Source organism: Numida meleagris, chromosome 26 (assembly GCF_002078875.1).
Source record: "Numida meleagris isolate 19003 breed g44 Domestic line chromosome 26, NumMel1.0, whole genome shotgun sequence".
NCBI classification, from domain to species: domain Eukaryota; kingdom Metazoa; phylum Chordata; class Aves; order Galliformes; family Numididae; genus Numida; species Numida meleagris.
In genome coordinates this window covers 2369872-2384605 of record NC_034434.1, presented here as the reverse complement: position 1 = coordinate 2384605, position 14734 = coordinate 2369872, and the positions used below count along the sequence as shown (strand labels likewise).

Sequence of the window (14734 nt, the reverse complement as noted above, 5' to 3'; positions counted from 1 at the left end):
CCCCCTTCCTTCCTCCCCTCCGCTCGGAACACGCCAGGGCCGCTGGTTTCAATTAGCTCCATGATTAACTTTCTTCGTTTTACAGGCAGCTCCTGCCAGGCACCCCATTGCCACCCCATTGCTGGTGGGGGCACGGCAATGACCGGGTCCCTGCCCCATTGGCAGTGGGGTGGATGAGGCTCTTTCAGCTCAGCATTCCGCGTGGTAAATGATGGGTGGCAGGGAAAATAAAAGGAAAGGGGAGAGTGGGACAAAAAGGAGATGGAGGCAGAGAAAAGTGATGGATGGGGGTCAGGAAGGGCTGGGCAAGGTGGGGTTTGGGGAGGGAGGGAGTGGGGGGCCCCAACACTGCTCTGACACACGCAGCTGCTGGGAGCACAGGGAAGGTGTGAAAGGAGAGGGCAGCAGGTGAAGGGCTCTGTCTCGTTGCTCCTACAGTGTTCATGCCCTGGGATTCAGCCCCCCCAGACTCCCCCATGGTGCAGCCTCAGGGCATCCCTGTCCCCCCACAATACCCTGCACCCTTAGGAACCCAGCATGGGCCAGTGCTGCCCTACGCTGTGGGAACAAGGAGGGGCCCTGACCCCCACTGCCCCCCAAACCCTCCCTCATTGCAGGGTCCCCTCGCCAGCTGCGCTGCCGTCCCGACCCCAGCCATAAATCCTCCCCCAAACATCGAGCAGGCGCTAGAAACTGATTTAATTCTCATTTCCTTCTCTCATCTCAAGATTGAGCCTTTAATCCCCACCAGCGAGCACTCCCAGACCGCTCATTCCCCCTTTCCCTCCCCGTCCCCCCGCCAGCATCCCATTGGGACTGGGCAGTGAGAGGGGCCACCTGGGCTCCAGCATTATTTGCCCCCTTCCCCGCTGTTCATTTGCCAGGGAAATGAATCTGTGCAGCTGCTATGGGGACGGGAGGGGGGGGGCAACAGAGTGATGCCTGTGGTGTCCCCATGTAGGGCTGGCTTTGCTCAGCATCCCCATTGTTCCCCACAAACGTGACACAAGGATGCTGCGCATCCCACGCATCCGTGTGGCTGTGCTGAGCGATGCACAAGCTGGAAGTCAGCGCTCAGCCAGGGCTGCGTGCAGTCAATTAGCAGATTGCAGCATCGCTGGGAGCCAGAAAACCTTAGAGAGGGTTTCTGCCAAGATTTGCATCCCAGCCCCTCGTTGCCTGATCCCCCACCACGTCCAGGCTTCTACTCACAGCCTCAGCTCTGCAAACTGCTAACGCTGGGTTGAGATGGGACAGAGCGAAGTGGGAGAAAAATGGGTCCTGAGAAAGTATGTTGGGCTCTGAAATCCAACCAAAATGCGGAGGTGGCTGAATCCAGAAGCTGGAGATTCCAGCTTGGAGAGGCTGGCAGGCGGAGGCTGCAGGTCATCAGTACAAAAGCAATGGGGAGCTGGGGTGGGGGAGCAGAGGTGTCCAGCACCCAACGTGGGGATGCGGGGGGACAATTGGGACAGGGACACAAGGTGGGACAGGGTCTTTCTGCACCTCGGGGCTGCCTTTGTCCCAAGTAAAGGTGGACGCTTGTGTTACTGAATGGCACCCACCTGGCCCTCCCCCTGCCAGCACTGTCTCTGGCAATGCTTTCATCACAAGGAGCAGAGATAACCCCTGCCCAGAGCTGGAGATAAGATCAGATCGGCAGCGCTCAGGACACCCGAAACCAGAGCGTTTTTCTGGTGCCTTCTGCCTCTTTGCAACCCAGCTCCCTCCCATCTTTGCGTGGGGTAGCACAGCCCCAGGTGGCTCCAGCAAAGCTTCTGGTGCTTGTGTAGCTTCTTTGTGCTTTCCTTCCGCATGAGAGGGATGAAATGGGGATCCTTTCAGTGCACTGCATCCCATGGGGCTGCTGGTAATTGGGTGCTGAGAGCTTGGGAAACCAGGCTGCTTCCCCACGAGGCTGCTGCAGTGTTAGGGTACGGGGTCGTTCCCTGTGCCCTGAGCCCAGCATCCCACCTACAGCCATAGCAGCAGCTGGGAAGCAGCTCCTGTTTGCAAGGAGCGAGCCCCAAAATGCTGCTCAGCCCTATGGGCAGTGCCAGGTGAGCATTGGAGCTCCAGGTCCCGGCTGGGGCAGGGTCCTGCAGCATGGGATCCCGGAATGGAATGCACCTTCCTCCATGGCTGCTCGCTTTGAACCAACCCTGGGTGGGAGCAGAGGGCTGGGCATCAGCAGGCAGACGCTTTTCATCACCCCAGAATCACTCAAACGACAGCTTTGTTCCCCAGGGAGACCTGGCCTTTCTTTGAAGTCCCTACGTGTCCCCTAAAAGGAGTCTTTTATGGAAAGCATAATTGCTCCTCATTGCACTGGGGAGAAGGAATCAAAAGCGAACAGCCTCCAGAGCATCTTCTGTGGGTAGGGGAAGTGTTGGTTCTGGCTGCCCCCCCCCCACCCCGCTGCTGCCTCGGTCACCTCTCGGTTTTCATTCATGACGTTCCCAAAATAACTTTGCCTTTCTCATCAGGACAGGAAGCTGTAAGAAGCAAATCCAAGCCTGATCCTGCTCAGAACGCCGATTCCTTCGGTGTGCCGGGTCAGCTGAGGCTGCCAGCGTTTGGGTAAGCAAAAACAGCAGAAAGGGCTTTTTAATTTCCTTGAAGCACAGCAAGTTGTCCGAATTTTGGCACCGACGTTGCTCTGCGCTGAACTCGCTCCCAGCAGGTTGCATTTCAGTGGATCTGAGCCTTCATTTGAAGCTGCGCATCACAGAGTTTCAGCGCTGACCACCTATGGGGTTTCCACAGCCCCCTGCCCTCCCTTGATCCCAGCAGCATCTCCAAAGTTTAACCACTTGCATCCTCGCTGCCTATAGGGATGGAAAGTGCAGGTGCTGGGGGGTGAAATGGGGCACAGGGCTGGGAGGTTTGCAGAAGGTCGAGCACAAAAACTTGTGGCCAAGCTCAGGGTAAGGTTGGCCAACTCAAGGGAGGGCTTCCATTGAGACCTGGGAACCTCAGCATTCTGGCTGCGGGGTTCTGGGTGTGAGGCTGATCTGGTGCTGATCGTAGCAGGTCCCCAGTGTGGGCAGCTGGGATGCAGAGTTTGGATGCGGCCACATGGAGAGCGCACGGGGACAACGTTGGCCACGTGCCCGGAGCAGAACCACGCTGAGCACACACTGCTCCTCCACTCTCTGATGGGCTATGTCCAACCCTGTCGACGTCCAAGAGTTTCCCAGGGCACGATGCAAACTGCTCAGCCTTCCCCACTCACCTTGACTCTGTGTGTGCTCCCCACCTCGCCGCCGCTGCTGGGCTCGCAGGGAGGGGTTTGGCCAGGCTGCAATCACACAGCGCTGCGGCTGCTGCAGTCCACGGGCTGGAGCATGCAGCATCCTATGGCAAGGGGTGGGTAAAGCCTTCGTCCTCAGCCCTTGCCTGGCTCAGAGCAACCACAGCAAGGGCAGAAACAACCGACCCGAGTGAGACGCCCCATCTCTGCGTGCGCTGCTCTGCGCCCAGCCCTGAGAGGAGCAGCTTCACACCGCACATCTGGAGCAGGATGCACGCATCTGCCTGCCACCCTCCAGCTGTGCTGTGCAGAGCCAACCCCCAACCCCCCCCCCCCCCCCCAGCCCATGGGACGGCCGTGATCCAGCGCTGATGGAGAACTAATATTTTCACAAGTTTCCCAGAGAGCACAAAGGGAGCAGGGGCCTCCACGGCCACCGGCATGTCGGAAACATTCACTTTTCCCTTCCCTCTTCCATCTCTTTTCCACGCCTGTTAATGCAGTGGTTTTAAGACACTCCCCACCCAGGCTGTCATATTTTAAGACTTCATATTCAGCACCGAGGGAGCTGTCTGAGGGAGATGGAGCTCTATGTGCGTGCATGGAAAAGCACCGCCGCCGTAAAAACACATGGGAGCGTTTTCTTCCCTCAAAGGATGACAAAAAAATGCATTAACGGATTATTATTATTAAGCTGGAGGAGTGACAAATAATCCACCTCTGAAGAATTCCATAGTGAGAAACAGCTGCGTAGCATTCGGTCATAGCAAATCGCTTCGCAAAGCCCAGCAGCTGGCCAGCGTGGAGCAAAATAAAGGGGAAAGGAGGGTCCTTATCCAGAAAATGTTTCATCCACCAGGTGAATCGGTTTGCTTTTTGGTTAAACGAATGGCATCAGAAATAGGGGGCTTGATGAGTTTGCACTGGATAAATAGATGAGAGGGGGAATGCTCAGGTCCTGCTGAAATGTGGTTGGGTTTCATGCTGGTAACAGAGCTCCAACCCAAACGCATTCCACATGGGTTTGTGTTCCTCTTGCAGCAGGGACTCAAAATTGACCTCAAGATTTTCACTGGGATTGAGAAATCCCTGCCCAGCCCCTTGGCTCCTCTCCCCCCGACAAATGGCTGGAGAACAAAGGAGCATCATCCATGCGCACGTGCTGCAAGTTGCAATCCTTCTCCAGACAGGGCCTGAGATTTCCCAGTGCCCACTGCCACGCATCTCTTCCCTTAATCAAATGGAAAATGACTCAAGGGACAAAAAAACCCAAACCAAACTACCCCATCTGTGTGACCTTCAGCTGCTTGCTGGGGACGTGGGTCCTTCCTGGGCACAGCAGCAGGGAAGCAGCCGCTCGCTCCCTGCGCTGCCTCTTCAATCCGGCACCACGATGCGACGCTGGGATTTTGTTAATTAAAACGTCTCCAGCTGCTCGATGTGCACGGGGACAGCGTGTGGGGATGTGACAGCGGCATGGCCCCGCCGGCTCTTGCTGACACATGCAAAAAAAAAAAAAAAAAGGAGTGATGCTGGGGCTGGAAATGAGGTGTCTTGAAGGAAGGATTCACGCCGCTGCCCCCCAGCCCTGCAGCTGCTGTCACTTTGGCTCCCAGACCCCCAAGCTGTGGGATCTGTCTGTTTGTCCGTCCCCAAGGCTGACACCACCCCACGTCAGCCCATCAAACACCACGTCCCCACCTGCTTCCCCTCTGCTGGCAGCTGAGCAAAGCCCTCCTCTTCCCCAGCTCCTGGTTTACATCCGGAGCAGGGAAGAGCATGGGAACATCCCCACCACCTCCGTGTGTCCCCAAGCCCTGATCCTGCACACCCTGAGGCTTTGGGCACACCCGGCGCAGCCTTACCCAACGAGATGGAGCAAGGCAGCGGTGAGGTCCTGTCCCAGAAGCATCAAGGCAGAGCTCATAGGAGTTCTATACAATTCTAGTTGTCGTTTCTTCCCCTCCTCGCTGACACCCAGCACCCTGCTCCATACCTGCTGCGCCCATGGGGCTCCTGGCTCTGCTCTCCCACCCGCTCCGAGCTTCAGCCACAGCTCTCATGGGATGTTCCCTTTGGGAGAGAGCTCACCTGGACCCACAGCAGGTTCAGTGCTTTGCTAGGACCAAGGGGAAAGGAAAACACAGCTTTGTTACCCCTAATTGGAATGAACCCACAGACCTCTCCCTGGCCCCCAGCAGCAGCAAGCACTTCCCAAGGAAACCAAGAACACTGCCTGCACCTTTCAGCTTCCTCCTCCACATTAATTTAAAACCAATTAAGCTCCACCACACCTGGCTTCCTCCCCACCTCCCACCCCCTCAGTGGATGCAGGTGAGCAGGGCTGGGGGTGGACACAGCCCCGAGCACGGCACAAAACCCCCCCGGGAGCTGTGAGGAGCTTTTATCTGCTGGGATGGGATTTTTACCGGAAGGAAGATAACGGATACGGCTTTTCCAAGGGAAAAAATAAACAGCCCCAACCTGTGATGGAGACAATGCTGCTGGGTTTTACTGCTCTGCAAATCAACCCCCCCCCGGCCCCAGGGTAAATCATCGCCTCCTCTCAAACAAAGTCCAGCACAGGGACAACGGGAACGGGGGGAAACATTATCCCATTTTCCATCTCTGTTCCCTCCGTTGGGAGGAGGAGGTTTGGGTTTTTCTGTGAAAGGCACCGCAGATATTTGGGGGTTTTGGGTTTTAGCAGCCAACACCTCCCCTGCTTTCCGTCAGCTGCAAGCTCTCTGGTTCCCAGTGAGGGGAAGAAACAGATAAATAAAAGCTGCTATAAAAACAGGCACGTTCCGCAAAGATTTGGGGTGAAGTGAAACCTCAGCTTCCTGTTTACAACCAAAAAAATAGTTGGGGGGGGGGGAGGGGGGAAGAACATTTTGATTAAACTTTAATCCTCTCCGCCCTCTGACGCTGCCTTTGCACAAGTGACCCCATGGTTTGGCTCTGTCCCATGCTGCCCGCGTTCCCTGGGATGCAGCCCCCTCTGCCTGGCCTGGATGCTCCAGCAGCACTTCAACCTCCTCTGCCCCATGGAGAGAAGAAGAGCTGGGGACAAGTGGGTGCTCCTTGGAGGAGGTGGGGGGGTCCCGAACTGCTGTGCTGTCTGGGCTGGAGACGACCCGGAGGCAATAACTCATAGAAAGAGCCTGTGCTGGTGCCTCTGCAGACAGCACAGAGTTCAGATGCGAAATCACCCCCTCTCCCCTAAAGAAATGCCTTCTCCCTGTGACATGAGCAAGGCCTGGCAGGCAGCAGCTGGGATAGCTCAGATTTACCTCCTACCTCCCATCGTTCCCATCTGCAGGTCAGCATGTCCCATCTCCCCAGGCTGTGCTCGCTGCTTGCAGATGTTTCTCGCTCAGCAGCGATAGAATCACCCTCCCAGGGGCTGCATCGCTCCCTGTGCTGCTACAGGGTGACAACCCCATGCCCAGCACATTGCAGGATCACAGTGGGACCGCACTGATTTTCCCACGTTTGAGGCAGAAAGAAGCTTCCTGCACCTGCAGCTGTGCACCAACTTCTGCATTTCTGCACCAGTTCACAAATTCAGCCTCAGTGCTGCATAGGAAAGCAGCCAGCAGGACCTGCTTGCACCACGCACTGTCATCAGCTCTGGGCTGCAATGGTGGTAAACATCATTCTGCCAACAGGACACCGTTGTGGGAGTGGGGTACCCAAATCCTCTCCCAAATTTCTGCTGCACCACTTTCAGCATTTCCATTCTCTGCATTTCGGGGCTCGTGGCCCCAATTCCAGCATGGATGAGATGCAGGGACCTCCCCTTGCTGAACGCGGGGTGGCTGCAGCTCTGTCACCTCCCCCGATCCATTTTTGGATCAATGCAGGTCTAGGCAGGAGGTGAAAGGTGAACGCATTAAAATACACTTAGCAAACACCATCCGCAGAGCTGGTGAGAAGGTGAAGGCGAGAAATCATTGTCCAGCAGCCCCCGAGACAGCAGGAGAGAGCCGCGTCCCGTGGGTGACAAATGTGTGGAAGTGCTGGGCTCCCAGCAGTGAGCTCAGAAAGGGGTCCAGAGCAGAGAAAGCTGTGCCATGGGTGGGGGGAACTGCAGGGCAGAAAGCAGAAATTGCATGGGAAAGCCCTTCGGCCAAGACAGCCAAAGCCCTGCGCCTATCCCAGTCAATCTGTCCCCAAAATCGGACACTTTGTGCCATGTGCTGGGGGTGGAGAGGCCACGGCAGGGCCTGCACCTGGTGGTACCCAAATCCCAGCCTCGTCCTGCTCACTGGATCACAAAGAGCTGTGTCCAAAGCAACAGAGCCCAGGGAGGGTTGGGGTCCACGCTCAAAGCAGGAGTGACAGGGACGAGAGGGAAGTGCTGGGGGTTCAACAAAGCGTCGCCGCAGAGCGCTGCACAGAGCTTCCAGGGCCTGCCAGGAGCAACCATCGATTGGGGGAATTTATTCCCTGAGGACTTACAGGAAATGGTTCGAATCAATTTGGCCTTTATTATCACACCCGTCACATAAGAGCGGGGGAAGAAACAGCTTTTCCAGCGCAGGAACCTGTTACAAAGGAGCGCTACCCGAAGGAGAGCTCATGGGGATCTTTGAGGATGCCCCAATATTTCCAGCAAAGAGCTTACGTCCTCAAAAAGAATAAAGCAACCCCACTGGGGAACAACCCAGCATCTCCACATAGGACTTCTGCCTCTGCTAGAGGGAAAAGCAGCTTCCCAAACCCATGGAAATGCCTTTGTGCCTTTACAAGAAGGAACCTCAGGCACAAAGCGCCCAACCCAGAGCTGCTGGAGGCAAAGCTGTCCCACTGCATCCCCAGCCCAGGGATGGGATCATGTGCAGCAGTGACAGCCCCTCTCGTTGCGGATGCACCTGAGGGGTTGTGCTTCATTCTAATACGGAGAAAAGGGGGGAAAAAAAAAATTAAGGATGGTAGATTTTTTGGCACCTGGATCTCAAAAGCTTGCACAGAGCAGAAGGGAGCACTGCGCAGGTTGGTGGCTGTGCAGCAGCAGGGCGGTGTTGGTTCTTGGTTTATGAGCGCTTAACACCTCTCTGTTGTCTTCGCAGAGCAAATCAGGCAGCAGAGCTCCAAGCAAAGGGCAGCCGTGGGCTGTGCTCGCTGCCCGTCTGGATGCTGGCACCGGGAAACGCTGCAGCCCCATTTTGTGTTATAAATACCCCTCGTGGGATTTGGGCACAGAGCACTTTGGGGCACGAGGGCGCACGCCCCAAGAACTGCTCTCCCCACCGCTGGCACTGCTCCAGGGGAAGCAGCCAGAGATGAGGGGATGACGCTCTCCGAAGGAGGCACTGAGCCCTGTTTGGCTCTGTCCCCATGCCGCGTTGGCTGTGGGACAGCTGGGCGGGATGCGCGTGGCATCACCATTAGATGCCGGCTGTGATGCCGGAGCACGGGGATTTTGACTTCAGAAGGAGGAATGAGCAGTGAAACAAAGGACAGAGGGATGCCCAAATGGTGCTGCTGGTGAGGAGCAAGGAAGGCACTGGGCAGCACCCCTGGTGCTGGGGTCACCCCCTGCAGGGACCCACCAGTGCCTCCGGGATGGGCGAGATCTGAGCACCGCCAGCTCCAGCAGAGTGCACCCCGAGACCCAACTCACAGGCAAAGCCATCAGCAGAGGGAAACACCCCCCAGAGACCTCCCACCAGCAGCCGAAACCCGGTTCCTTGCACATCAGCTTCTCCTCCATCACAAAGCACGGCCAGGCCTCCAGGCACTCGGATAAACACTCCGCTCCTCCAGAAGGAGCCAGGAACTCATGTGACCCGGGCTATTTATTTGTGCAAGTCCATTTCTCCCACCCTGGCACTGCACATCCCGCTTTCACACTGACTTTAACTCGGAGGCCAAAAATCACCGATCCTTCATGTTTAACCCCTCGGTGCCTGGGGTCCCTGGCAAGGAGTCAGCCAGCACCATTGAGATGCTGAATGCGAGCGGATGGGAATCCTATAAATACTCCTGACCGTTCCCTACCCCCTTGAATCCTTCCAGCAGCTCTGCCTCCTCCGTGCCTTTCCCAGCCCCGCTGTCTGCTTCTCCCTACCTTTTCCCTCCTGACCGCATTTGGGCCCCCATTCCACCACAGTCACAAGACTTGGGGGGTTGTGGGGAGAGCCAGGCATTGCGCCGCGGATGTGTTATTATTCTTGGCCCCCGCTGGAGGGGAATGTGCCGCCAGCAGAGCCTGGGGGGCCGGGCTGATAGCGGGAGCAGACGCTGGAAGCTGAGCGCAGTCACAAAACATCTGCATGGAGCAGCACGGTGCTGAAATGCCCGGAGTCAGCGGGCACAAAGCAGGTCCAAGCATCCCTCCTCTCTCTCCCATCTCCTGGGATTTGTCCCTCCCCAGTTCCCGGTGCAGCTCAGCTCTGTGCCCATGGAGCAGACAACGGGCATCGTGCTCTCCTGGCTCTCTCCAAATTGGCCATGGGACAAGCACGCTGCTCTCTGCCCCCCTTTTAACTGGAAGGCACTCAGCTCCCATCAGGAATCATACAACAAAAAGGCAGAGCCACCCCTGGATGTTTTTATTGTAAAATGATGTCACCTCACGCTGCTTACCCCAGGTCATCCGCTTGTGCGACCCAATCAGCACCAGCAATCCCGATGGCAAACCCTCTTTCTCCCAAACATCACATCCCATGGTGAGGCCCACCAGCTTGGCTGCACCCGAGCAGCACTCACACTGGGGGGTATTTCCAGACCCGCCTCTTCCCAAACACCATGGGAAGGGATGAGTGGAAAGTGCCTCTCTCCCCTTCCTTCCCAGAAAGGCTGTTTTGGCTGGGAAAGAAATCACTGTGCTGCTCAGCCACGCTGGGAGCCAAGTCCCAAGATTTGGCTTGGTGAGAAGGTCACGAGAGCTGATCCCACTCAACCTCTCATAGCCAGGGGGGCTGGGAGCCCTAGGGTCCAGGAGCACTGGAGGCTACAAGCCACGGCCCCAGCAGCAGTGCAGCCACACGCCGGGTGCCCGCTGAGCCCCACATCACACACAGGGGTCCCCGGGGTATCCACGATCCCGAGCAATGTGAGCTTGATGAGATCGCAGCCATCTGGCTTCGCTTTCTGCTGTGGAGCTCCAGACGGAGCAAAGAGAGAGAAAATAAAGGATAAAGCCATCAATTGAGACAAACTCGCCCCAGCCCTCACCCATCGGTGCAGGGGCACGGCCAACCCTTGACTCAGAGCTCCAAAGCCTTCAAAGGGCTCTTTGTCTGCAGCAGCCCCACCAGCACCAGCCCAACCGCGGTGTGATGCTGCATGCAGGAAGGGACTGAGGGCAGTGGGGATGCTGTCGGGCCCCCTGTGCACCGGGGCTGTCACCGGGCTCCTTCCACAGCATCCCCAACACAGCACCATCCTCCCGCAGGCAGCAAACCATCCAGCAGCTCTGCTGGCCTGCACCAGGCTGAAAACCCATTGGAGAGCTGCACGTAGGAGACATGTACACTGATGGATTGAAGCAACCATTGGAGCCGTTCCTCCCCTGGGATTCGGGGCACCAGTGCTGGAGGAGCAGCCCGGACCCCCCTGATCTCACTCTCAGCAGCCAGAAGCCAGGAACAGCTCCCTCCAAAGCAACCTGCTGCTCTCACAGTCCCAGGCTGTGATTTATTCCATCAATCTTTGGATCGAGTCCTACATATATTTCCAGTTTCCCTGGGAGGTTTGGAGTTTTTTCTTCCCCTCTTCCCCCCCACCCCCCCACACTCCCTTTGGCATCAGCTGTGCTTTTTGGATGGGGAGGAGGGGAGCGGGGAAAGCAGCCGGAATCGGATTGCAACCTTCACACGTTTCCAGGATTTTGGAGCCGCGTTTCCCACCGCGAAGGCTGCAAACCTCAATCTGTCAGGGCCACCTAAACAGAAACACATGGCTGCAGCTCAGCTTGCCAGCGAGCGACAATAAAGAGAGGAATCAAAGCGAGGGAGAAATTAAAGGAATCACCCATGGGAGTGCAGGGTGAGGCAGAGCCAGCGTGGGGCAGCCAGCCTGGGACACGGGCAATTTGATGCCTTTTGCAAAGAATGGGAGATGAAAGATGTTTGGAGCTGTAAAGGAGAGGAATTTGAAGCCTGCACTGCATGGAGAAGGCAGGGACATGGGACAGCCCTGGGGACAGGGGGTCCACGATGTGGGGATGGGGTGATGCCCTGTGCAATGGGGAAAATTTGGGACAACTACATCAAAACAGGAGCTTGCATGCGGGCTGTGCATCCTAACACGCCATTCCAGGGAAAAAAAAAATCCCACAGAAGCACTTAAAATATTTGCATTAAGTATCCAACAAGCCTATCAGGATTAATAGCATTACAGTAAATACCAGACAAATTAATAACCATTAGAACGTCATGTAAAAGCACTCCTGGAGCTGGCTGCCCTAAGCCTCGCTGTAAATCACTTTGCTATCAGCAGCCAATCCTTTGTTCAGGATCTGAGCTCTCCTTTTAGCAGCAGCACCTTGTGGTGCAGATAAAGGCATCCCCATAGCACTGTGCATCGCACCGAACGGGCACTGCCCAACACTGGGAGGGAAACCACGGCCGGAGCCATGCAAAACCAAACGGGTTTGCATCAAGGAAACATTGCAGCACCCAGTTCTGCCCCTCCTGCTGTCATGCACGGGGCTAAGCTTGCAGAAAGATGCCCACACATTGCCCTTAACAAAGCACCGGGAAGGATGCAGCTGATTCCCAGCTGCCGTAAATCCATGATCTTCTCTGTGTAACCCACCGCCCTGGTGCTGTTCCCTCCTTGTTCCCACCCAGGGAGGCGATGGCAGCAGCAGTCCTGCAGCTGGGGCTGTGCAGGGGGGGGGTGGCGGTTTGCAGCTGGCCCCATCCCACGTCCCAGTCCAGCCCCGATGCGCACAGAAAGGGAGCGAGAGGCTTTGGCTGCACTGATGCCGTGGGCAGAGAGCCCTTCAGGCTCAGCCCCTTGAAATTAGGAATGGTCATAGAATCACAGAGCTGAGGTTGGGAGGGACCTCAAAGACCATGCGGGGCCAGGCAGGGCTCCCCCAGATACATAACAGAGAAGCAGAAGGGCACAGGATGGAGGGAGTTTGTTTCTCCGAAGCAATTACATCACCCCGTCTCCCAAATAGCTCTGAAAACGTTGACCTCCGCCACATTCAATCCCTGAGATTAATTACCGAGGTTAATCACAGCTCTAATAACCAGCTTCGTCAGCATTACGACACCTCATCCTGCGGCTCTGCTGCCTACCTGGAAATACAACCCTGCCCTTTCCCAGCCCATCTGGGCAGAGGAAGCTGCTGCCTTCCTGGGAGCGCTGTAGCAGCCAAGATTTACCTAATTTTTTCCACACCATTATGGTTTTTACCCTGCCCTTGGGCACAGTCACTCATACAACCCATCCCAGCCACTACTTCTTCCAGTTCAACCGGTGTTTCTCCCCAGTCCCAGCATCCCACCAAGGGGCAGTGCCTCTGTCACGCACCTGACCCCCCCCACGCCATCGTGTCCCCGCTGAATGGGGACAAACCTGTCCCAGCCCCGCGGCCCGACCCCTGCCCACCGTGCCGGCAGATGTTTCCTATAAATAACAAAACAAGGAGCACAAAAGCTGCAGAAATACGGAGCTCAAATCCAATTAGGATGGAAACATTCCTTGCTGGGCGAGCAAAGGGTTCTGCGGTTCATCAGCTCGCACGGCGCATGGCAATGGGAGCGAGGGAGGGATGGGGGTCCTGCATCCAGCCCCGGACCCAGCTGGATGGGGCAAGGAAAGCTGTGATCCATCCCCATCTCTCAGTCTGCTTCAGAAGCAAGAATGTGAAAACCTGAGCCAAAAGGGGAATTTGCCAAGGGAAGAAGGGGAAAGAGAGCTTTGGAGTTTTGCTTTATTTCCTCTAATCAGGATGGATTTCTCTCCCGCCGCGCTCTCGGGTTTTGGCTCGGGATCTGGGGCTTCTCCGGGAGCCGGCCTGCAGGGTGGGTTTCACTTAAATGGACAATTTGTTGCCTTAATGCTCCGAAACCTCAAAAGCCACAGCACAGCAGGGCCGTGTGGCTGCTCCTTTCCCATCTCAGGTCAGAGCCAGCCAGGAACCGCGGCACCGCTGTGCTGTGAGCTTCTCAAAGACCCCCCCCAGTGATTTTTGGTGTTCGAGGGGGGTGAGCTCGAGACCCGTCTTAAAAGCAGCCCCAAACCCCAGCACAAAAATCTGTTAATCCAGCAGCAGAAGCCTGGCTGAGATGCAGCAGTGGGGGTGGGGAGGGGGTTGCTGAAGTGGAGCAAATTCAGCCTCCAGCCACGGGTTTTGTTCCTAAATCAGAGCAAAAATTAACCAGCGACTGGTTGGGAAATTTTAAAAAAAAAAAAAAGAAGAAGTAGAAGAAGAGAAAAAAGAAAAAGCAGAAATCTTCTCATGAAGTCATTCAGCTGAGACTGGAAATTGTCCTACAGGGTCAGCTCCGCCGACAAGCAGCACAAAGCTGAGCTGAGGGTTTCTGTCCCTGCTCCAAGGGCTCCTTATGCATTTTGCATTAAGCAGTAATTGGATAAAACGCATAAACAGGCGCTGGCAGCAGCACCAAGCATGGGTCCCCCCCTCCTTGGGGTGCTCAGCTCCGGAACCTGAGGGGTGCATGCTCCGATCTGGCATGCAGAGAGAGGTGATGGAGCATCCCTCATCCACACGGCTCCAATGAGAGTCCCACAGGGTGCTCATCAGCAGAGATAATGCTGGGTCTCCCCCAGCTCTGTGCAGCCCCCCCGGCCTTTATATGTTGTTCTGGGGTGCTCCCCCCAGTGCTCTTGCTGTTCTGAGCTGTCAGCCTGTAGCAAGCATCCTATGGCTTGGCTGTGGCCTCAGCCAGTTGGGAAGGGGAGGGATAATGATCATAATAAATAATAATAAGAAGAGAAAACCAACTGTCTTGCATTCACTGGGAACTCTGTGGTCCAAGAAATCCATCAGGAAGGCTGCAGCATCAGTTTTCCAAGCACGAATCCATCTGGGTGGCTCCCCAGGGATCCTGGGCGTGTCACTGTTGTCACTATTGTCACCATCGTCACCACTGTCACCAGGCACGTTGCAGAGCTCCAGCCTCCTCCCGTGCTGGCTGTGGCAAGAGCAATCAGAGTGGTTTTGGGGTTAAATGGATGCCACCAGCTTGAGCACACAAAAAAAAGCAACGCTGAAAACACGGGGAGCACCGAGCTGCACTGAGCTACAGCCGAGTCCTGGAGGAGTCTGAAGGTGTTAAAGCCTCCTTGCTCGTTAAGGAAAGCCTCATTTCCCCCACACATCGACCCTCTGGCCTTCCCACGCGGAGCAGGAAGACTTAAAACCAAAAAAAAGCGGAGCCTGAAGACAGGCAGGCATTCCCCAAAGCCCTTGAACAAGCCAAGCTGCTGCCACAGCCATTGCAGGGCAGGAGCCGCTCATCAATCACGTGCAGGGACCGGGGTGGATGG

The 14734-nt window shown here is 56.1% G+C and overlaps 1 long non-coding RNA gene across 1 annotated transcript in view; it reads right to left on the bottom strand.

The window, feature by feature from the left end:
* LOC110388527 overlaps window positions 1494-14734 on the bottom strand; it is a 17736-nt gene continuing 4495 nt past the window's right edge. The window contains exons 2-3 of the long non-coding RNA XR_002432899.1: window positions 5119-14379; window positions 1494-4748 (exon numbers count right to left, since the gene is read on the bottom strand). This is a non-coding gene — a long non-coding RNA (uncharacterized LOC110388527). The remainder of the gene's footprint in view (window positions 4749-5118; window positions 14380-14734) is intronic.